We start from the raw sequence: 9,365 nt of genomic DNA, 5'->3' as shown, positions 1-9,365 counted from the left end.
ACAATGACATTTTGTAAGTTATGTTCCTTTCACTTCTTTGAAAGACATTCAGGGAGCTTACTTCTCAATCTGTCCAATTCCCAGCCCCCAGGCACACACACTTTGAAGCAGGGAGAGCCTGGTCTTTGTTCAGTACCAGCTTCCTCCCACTTGTTAAGTTGTTTGACTGCACTATAGTTGCCAATGGACCCAGATTAGAGAGAGAAGCCCCAGGCTGCTGCAAGTTTTATAACTTTCATTAACACCCATTGCGGTATCTCGTATGCCATTTCAATTTTTTAAAGGTAAGTTTAAGACCATTTCACCAAAATATGAAAACTCAGAAATGCTAGAAAATATCTTTATAAATGAAATCACATACCACGTTTTTCTTGAAAATATAGAAAGAGAATACTAAACCAAGAATGCAAAAAGGTTTCTCCATTCACATAATCATAGCTGGCAAGATAAATTGCCACTTTTAAAAATAAATTTGTGTCAATGTTGGGACATGGGGAAGTAAGAAGAGTAATTTCAGTCTTACTGCACATGTATTAAGAAATTGAGATGCTGCCAGAAACATGTATGAACTTAGTACCTTTGCTGTAGGCTCTACAAAAGACCAACCTGTGGCTCAACCCTTTCTTTAACCGGGTAAACAAGTGCTCACAAGAGCACTATGCTGGCAAAAGCAATAGGCTGAAAAAAGCAATAGGTTGGCCTTTTGTGCATTGTATGAAAACATATGCCCAGATTTACTAATATGTTCCATTGTGGGTGCACCACTTCTTTGGTGCAGCTACAACACAAAATGGTAGTCTAGGCTGACAAAGCTACAAAAGTTCTGATTTGCATCATTCTGCATGGCTTTGTGAATAAAAAGTAACTGGCCGTGCTGCGTTGTATTACACTGCAACAGGTAGACGTTACATGGGTGGAGCATGGGTGGAGCAGGGGCATTCTCATAGATCCGCTAATGTAATTTAATGCAAATCCAGATTTACTAAAGGAAGTAAACCTGAGTTTGCACCAAAATGGTGAACCTAACCAAGAGAGGTGTAACGCCTACCCAAGAGAGGAGTAACAAGGAGAAATACGTTGATTTCTCTCTCCTCATTGCTTCCCCATATCACGTGTGCTGCATTGAGCACCACAAATAGAAAGAGGAATATACATCGAAGTATTGTTTTTGTGCCACAATGCAGGAATCCTTGTGTCGTGTCACAAGGATCCGGGCAGCCATAAATGCACCAGTGCAAGGACAGAGCTAAACAACGCCATATCTTTGCAAATAAGGCATTGTTTAGCTCTTAACCATTATGCAAAGCAGTGCAGCACCTTCCCTTGCTGTGCTGCATTTGTGGACTTTTAATAAATCTGCCCTATAATTCTATTTCTATTATTTTATTTTAGGTTCCTGTTTTTTTCTAGTGAGAATCTGGTTTTGATAAGCGGCAGACAGCATTGTAATACAATTTACATGAGGAAACAATGGAGAAGAGGCATATGTACCTCTGTTGGTGAGACTTAATTGCATGTTCTGAAGAAGTGGAACCTTTTGCCCCATTTCAAATATGAGCACTAATGCAGTAAACCTTACAAAATGAAAGTTCAGCTAGATTTTGCCAAATCTGATGAAGAGTGTGGAGGAAGTGGAAAATATGTATCTGGGTCTCAATAGTATATTTACACTGGAAACCTCACCACAAACTAGATCCGCTATAATAGAGAAAACTATTGGGATATAGCAATCTTAATTTTAGTGTCCAGTGCAAGTCCCGGTTATGCCTACATATGCTACATTGTTTATGGAGATCGGAGAAATGAAAAAAATGAACAATCCCTAGGTTAGGCTGAATTTTTCTGATGTTTGCAAGCAGAAACAAAAATGGATGAAAGAAAAAAACTTCTTGAGGAATAGCAGCATCCCATATGTGATGGGACAACTCCAGAGGCACAGAGTGTGGGTAATAGGTGAGCCCATGGTCCCCACCCAGTATATATTGGTGTATGGGTATGGGGTTGTCCCTAAGGGTGAGTGTATGTCTAACAGGTATCCTTCGATATTTTCAGTTGACTCTGGTTACTCCAACCTCTCATGGCTACTGACCCCAGTGAGGAATCCCAGAGGAAGGGCAGAGGAATGTTACAATGAGACACATGGGCGTACAGGAGGTTTATAGAACACACCTTCGGCCTCCTGAAGGGCAGATTCTGGTGCCTCCATCTGACTGGTGGATCCCTGTACTACTCACCCAAGAAGAAGTGTCAGATCATCGTTGCCTGTTGCATGTTGCACAACCTGGCCTTGAGACGCCAGGTGCCTTTTCTGCAGGAGGATGAGCCTGGAGATGGTCTTGTGGCAGCGGTGGAGCCTGTGGACAATGACGAAGACGAAGCAGAGAAAGAAGATATTGACAACAGGAGCAACATTATTCTGCAATACTTCCAGTGACACACATGTAAGGCATTGTACGTTCATATTACATTTCAATTAACTGTTGGACATTGTACAAGACAGCCTCTTACCCTATGTCTCTGGCCACTGACTATACCCTTTGCCATCTCTCTTTTCAGATCCCTGTGCTCCTCTCTGGCTCCTGCTATGTGTACTGCTCCCCACTACAGGTCATACCAATGTATATATAACGGGTCATATGGATTGAAATGTTTACAACTTGTTAACCTAATACATATTGCAATCAATTGACAGACTCCGTAATTGTATTTGATCCAAGGGTGTTTATTTCAGTGCTCATAAGTAGAGGGGGATGTGCAAAGGGTGGGGCTGATGGTGGAGGCAGGTCCAGTTAGAGTCCAGTCTCTTGGTATCACAGGTGCATTGTCCAAGGGGGCATAGGAAGGGGAATAATGGCAGTTCAAGGTGGACAGGGTGACCTAGTGGAACAGAAGTGTGACAATCAGGAGAGTCTTATTTCCTGGCAGGGGTCTTGGCAATGTTCTCTGTCTTCTGCCTGGATCGCAGGGACGATTTGCGGGGTGGTTCTCCTTCTGCAGGAGGTGGGGTGCTGGTGGCCTGTTGGTCCTATGGTGGTGCCTCCTGTCCACTAGCGCCAGCAGAGGTAGAAGGCTGTTCATCTGTGTGGCTAGTGTCAGGGGCACGTTGTTGTGCCACTGCCTTCCTCATGGTCTTGGCATGTCAGCCAGCACGCCTGCAATGGTGACCAGGATGGTGTAGATGTTTGTTAGGTCATTCCTGATCCCTAGGTACTGTCCCTCCTGCAGCCGCTGGTTCTCCTGCAGCTCGACCAGTATCTGGCCCATGGTCTCCTGGGAATGGTGGTATGTTCCCAGGATTTTGGAGAGTGCCTCATGGAGAGTGGGTTCCCTGGGCCTGTCCTCCCCCGTCACACAGCAGTCCTCCCAGCTTCCCTATTGTCCTGTGCCTCTGGCCCCTGAACCATGTGCCCACTGCCACTGACCCCAGGTCCCTGATCATCCTGTGTTTGTGGGGTTGCCTGGGGTCCCTGTAGTGGTGGACACACTGCTGATTGACGTGTCCTGGGGACAGTGGCATGGCCCCGCTGGGTGGGTGATGTGCTTGTGTTTCCTGAGGGGGGAGGCTCTATGGTGGGTTGGGACTGTGGCTGGGGAACCGACTGTCCGGCAGTCCCTGATGGACCAGGTTGGTCATCCTGATCCAGGCGTGCAGAGCTGCTGTCATCACTGTGGACCTCTTCAGGGGGTGGACTGGTTGTAGCTGGTACCTCCTCTCCGGTGACGTTGAGTAGGGGTCCTGTGGGGATGCAAATGCAGTGTTAATGTATCTGTGTGTGTCATCTTGTGCATGGATGTGTTTCCCTGTCTGGTTGTGATTTCCATGTCAGCTTGGCCTTGTGTTAGTGGTGGTTTTGTGGGCTGGGTGAATCTCTGTGATGGGCATGCTGTGGTGATGGGTGTCCATGCAGGTCTGTGATGGGTGTCTATGCATAGGTGTGGCATGCAGGACTTGGTATTGGTATGGGTGGGTTCTTTTGTTGGGGTATATGTGAGGTGGTGGAGCGATGGGGGTGAGGGTAGGTGTAGGAGTTTGTGATAGCATGCAGGTAGGGTGGGTGATATTGTAGTAAAGATTTGACTTACCAGATTCCAGTCCTCATGCTACTCCTGCGAGGCCCTCAGGATGCATGATCGTCAAGACTTGCACCTCCCATGTTGTTAGTTGTGGGGGAGGAGGTGGGGGGCCACCGCCAGTCCTCTGTACAGCTACCTGGTGTCTAGCAACCAAGGAACGCACCTTCCCCCGTAGGTTGCTCCACCTCTTCCTGATGTCATCCCTTGTTCTGGGGTACTGTCCCATGGCGTTGACCCTGTCCATGACTCTCCGCCATAGCTCCATCTTCCTTGCAATGGACGTCTGCTGCACCTGTGATCCGAATAGCTGTGGCTCTAACCGGATGATTTCCTCCACCATGACCCTTAGCTCCTCCTCAGAGAACCTGGGGCGTCTTTGGGGTGCCATGGATGTGGTGTGAGTGATATGTGTGAGGATGTGTGGGATGATGTGTGGGGTGTGTGGTGTGAGGTGCATGGATGGTGTAAGGGTGATGGTGTTCTGTGCCTCTGATTGAGTTGTGCTCCTGCCTTGTGTCTCTCTCTGTTCGCAATCTTTTTTTTCGTTGAAAGGGTTGTGGGTAATGTGGGTGTGTGTTTTATAGTGGTGTGGGTGTGGTGTGTGTATGTGTGTCATGTGTTTGTAGTTTGAATTGTCCAATGTGGTGTGTTTTTTTAAGTGTGTGTGTATTTTGAGTGCGGCGGTGTGTACCGCTGTCGCGTGGGCTCTCATTATCCTAAATGAGACTACTGGATTTCTAGGCAGCAGGATCGATAACGGTGTGGGGGACTGAGTCTGACCCACGTGTAAGGAACTCTGTCACCCTAAATCCGGTTGTTGCTCCGGCTAACTAGCAGTGCCTCATTTCTCCCACGGGGAAGAAATGATTGGGCAGCCGAGCGCATGACATCTTTGGAACTTCTCAGGGAAGTCGTGGTCACTCAGATCCAAACCAACTCTCTCATTCACAATATGGTCTCATATACAAATGACAAAGACAGTATAAGTTTTATATAATGTTTTAATAAAACGACTGTATTTTAGATATTAAGGCGTGAGCCGCAATAACCAGAACAATACAACATAGTAGGATTGATATAGTAACCAGGAGAGTAAAACATAGAAATAAAGCTACCATAATTCCTAACCGTTTCTACTCTCCCTCTGCTTGTTCTATTTAGAGCACAGCATGTTAAGCTTCCAGCTTGCCTTTCTGTATCACTAGGGAGACGGACACACTCATACCTGAGCAAAGGTCTGTGATCTGGTTCAGCATCTGCAACGAGGCAGTCAGCGTCTAGTTGTGGTTCCCTGGTCGGAATCTCCCTCTTGCATGTATTGGGACAAGGAAGTGATTTTATAACTAACATGTCATCGTGATCACAAAATGTTCCTACGCAGGAATGGCAAGTCTAGACTCCTACCACGTCTATCGGCAATGTACCAGACTGTATCCTTGACGAAAGCACAGAGTGAATATGTTATGAAGAACTCCAGTGCTGAAGTAGGCAAAACAGTGTGATATGAATAAAAAACAACACCATAGAACTGGCTATTCTGTAAAATAACAGTACGAAGCCTAATAAAAAGCATTTAGAGTAAAGTGCACAGAGGCTCTAAGCTGTTAGCAAATGAATAAAATATATTTAGGGCAAAGTGCACAGAGGCCTAAAGCCTGAAGCTAATGCGCAAAATATACGTAAAACTGACCACACTACACCCTCCCCTTGTCGATAGCAAGTGGTTCTAATAACATAAAAAACATAACCTAAATTTAAACACAAAATTTCGACAAGATGAGAAGACAATAAAGTCATAAATTTAGGAAACATGTGACGATAGAGCGAATTGCAAGATAGTGTCAATTTAGTCGGGAGAGAGAGAGAAAAAAAATCCAATTGTCAGACAGAAGCAATAGAACGTAGAAGCTCCTCCACTTCGAGATATGTCCATATCGGAAGATCCACGCCACAAAGTATCATGGAGCAGGTGTGTTCCAAAGCCCCAAAACCATGTAGGGTGGCACCCCGTGTAGTGCCAAGTAAAGAGACAAAACCATCTTCTTCCAGGAAGGGAATCTCATAATCCGCTTCACGAAGCAAACGCAACCGTAGTGCACAAGTCTGGGAATGAGCCCTAATCGGGAACATCAACAGATCAAGATCAACCACTGGAGAGCGCTGCAGTGAGAGGCAGAAAGCCAGTGCATGTTCAAACGAGCACCAAAGGCATCGAAACACGGGTTGCACACAATCTAAAACCGGCCTGAATGACAAAGACCAGTCACACTCCAAATGAGCCAGGAGTGTAGCTCCAAAATGCTGCATCATGCGTTCATGACACAGCTGCGCTGACGGGAGCAGCAACATAGGACCTCGTCGCAGTGGGACATCCATTGCGAAAAAATAGTAACAACAGCAAAACTCCAGCCAATAAAGCCAAAGTAATTGGGAAACCCCCAAAAATGCTTCCGAAAATAGAGGGTATAGCCGAGGGTATCAAACCGAATATGGAAGAGAAGGTGTGAACGAAACCAACACCAACGGCTTTGAAAAAATGAGCAATACCAGCAGTGCTGGATGCATTAAATATACGTCCCACAAGTTCACCGAAATGACTCGGAAAGTTAGTATTCAAAAGGGACTGTTTCTCCGCCGATGACCTTGCCACTTGAAGAGCGTAGGTCTCGCTAGCAGATATAAGGGCCACATGCTTTTGAAACAATAAAGCTTTCAGCCGACTCAACTTGTCGAAATCAACCTTGGAAGTAGCAATATGAGGCCAGATGTCCGCTACCTCCCTAAATTCAGTAGGGGGAAACAACACATTCCCACAGCACGTAACGGCCTTGTTGACGACAACGACGTAAACTATTCCGGCACGCATGCCACAGCAGCGTTCGCTGTTAAGAACAATGTAACTGCCGTTAGAAAGCACCTGGAAAGTGTTTTTAATTACCGGGACTGGAACTCCCTTCAGATAACAAGCTAAGTTAGCAATCGAAGCATTACACGCTCCGTGCAAGGACAGCTGTTTACAAACCATGGAATGGCTAACAGAAGCTTCGCATTCGCTACCGCTAAGAAAAACTTCCCGCAAACCATTAACACATCTGTACTGAAAAGGAAGCTCCCACACCTCGTGTATGTAACTGTCACCCAATAGTTCATATCTACCCACCGGAATGTGCTTCAAACAAGAAGTAAATTGCAGAGTGGAGATAGGCAAATTAATAACCCCATGAATCAACCACTCAGCTGACGGAATCTCAGCCACCGTAAAAGGCAGTTTTTCCAATTTTTCAATATTTAACATAACATACGTCTCTTCCTTCTTAGCCATCAATTGTTGTTGACGAGTTAAATTAAAGGAGATAAAGATCTCTCTGGCACGAATGTGCTGCCATGGAACGCGACCCGCCTTTAAGGTCTGAAGAGTCCAACCCAACTGCATGATAGATCGTGTCTGACTCTGCCCATGATATAAAGAAGACATGTCTGATTTTATAATGTCAATAGCAGAAGAGACAATGCTGTCAATCGTGTAAACACGGTCAGAAAGGGTATGCATGCCATTATCAACAACAGACAAAGTCTGCAGCAGATTTTCTTGATCAATCTGTCTTAACCGGGCTGCAGCCTCCTGCTGGGAAAGTTTCCAAAACTCATTATACACTTCGTATAAGAACCTTTTTCTCCGGGGCACCTTGGGACCTGATAAGAAATCTTGTAAATCAGTACCATTAGACAGTAACTTGAGGTGTGACTTAACTGCACCCAGCGTGGAGTACTTCAACCATTGTTGACAAAGTTTCCCCACACTGTATGTAGTTATTATATCAGCATGTTCTGGTGAAATGTAACGAGGGTCTGCCCTACTAGTCCTGAACCCCCCAGAAGAGGTAACAAAACGTTGATGACACCGATTAGTGTCTACAGGCCACAATAACCACCCGCCCGGATGTAACGATGAAGTGTTAAGCGTACCATTCTGGACCCAATGCGTAAATTCACTAAAAGTAGCATTCACATAGTGCTGCCAGTTATTTAATTTAGAAGGGACAGGTATACTAGGCAAAGTCAATTCTCTAATCGACGCCAAGCCCAAACAACTAGTCTGTTGTACTGTGTCATTGAGGAAAATCATTTGCACAGGGATAATGCATGCTCGAAACAATGTATCTCTGCCTTGCATCTGCCAATTTTTCGTACCCCAAACACTTTTCAAGTCAACAGTCTTCAACCAGTATTCATATCCTTCGACCGAAAGTTTAGATACAAACGAATTAGAATATAGTAATTTAGTATCGGTCAACAAAAGTTGCTTATTAGAATACGGTGTCACTTTAAAATAGTGAGACTTAGCATTTCGCTGATCATGCCCAGAAAAATATGCAAATTTATCATTATACGTTTTCGAACTCCCTTGTGGAGGAGTCGAGCAATGTTCCCATTGTACATAATTAAAGATGGACTTAGGGCTACTCGCTTTGTGAATAAAGTGGTGTCCATAATGGGTGTAGCAAAACATATCACCATGATTATCTCTAAATTGGTAAGCATCTTCATCGTCATAGACAGTATAATATTGCAAATCTTTTAGCATAGAATCTACTGTCTTCACATCCCAATCATCAGAAACAATGCCTGGAATAACAATATCATTCATCGATAACTTAAGGACATACGGTATTTGAATCAATTCAGTGGGACCATATATATCAAACATTACTTTATCCCACACAATCCCATCCGGAATTGGTATTGCAGAAATGTTCACGTTGGATAAGTCTCTTCGAACCATATGAGACGAAAAATGTGGTCTCAACACAGTCTCCACGTGCTCAATGTCTGATCGATCAGGAAGAAAATGACCATGTATTACTAGAAAAAAAGTAACCACAAATCCCAACCATAAAAAAAGAGTCATTACAGCCATAAAAAGCCACAAATAGTTCCAAGGAATAACAAAATATGTACGTTTAAGCCAACCCAGTAGCTTACGTAGACCTCTGATTGAAGACAGCGAAGACGAAGAGCTGGATACAGCCGCATCCGCGTCGTTGAAGCAGCCAGAGGCAGTTCTAGCAAAAGGTGCAACAGTGAACAAGGAAGGCGATGGAGGGTCTCTCCTAGGTACACTATAAATAATATGTTCAGAAACATCAGTAGAACGTACAGCAACTTGAGCAAAAGAATCGATATCAATCGTTGACTGTGGAACAATCGCAAGATCATCTTAAACCCTCCCCAAGCTCGGAGAGGAAACAGGGTCGGTGCAAATCACCTGCAGCGGGACTTCTTCCCCAGTA

Source organism: Pleurodeles waltl, chromosome 11, assembly GCF_031143425.1.
Source record: "Pleurodeles waltl isolate 20211129_DDA chromosome 11, aPleWal1.hap1.20221129, whole genome shotgun sequence".
Lineage (NCBI taxonomy): Eukaryota > Metazoa > Chordata > Amphibia > Caudata > Salamandridae > Pleurodeles > Pleurodeles waltl.
The sequence above is the reverse complement of the archived record's forward strand: the minus strand, read 5'-3'. Positions refer to the sequence as shown.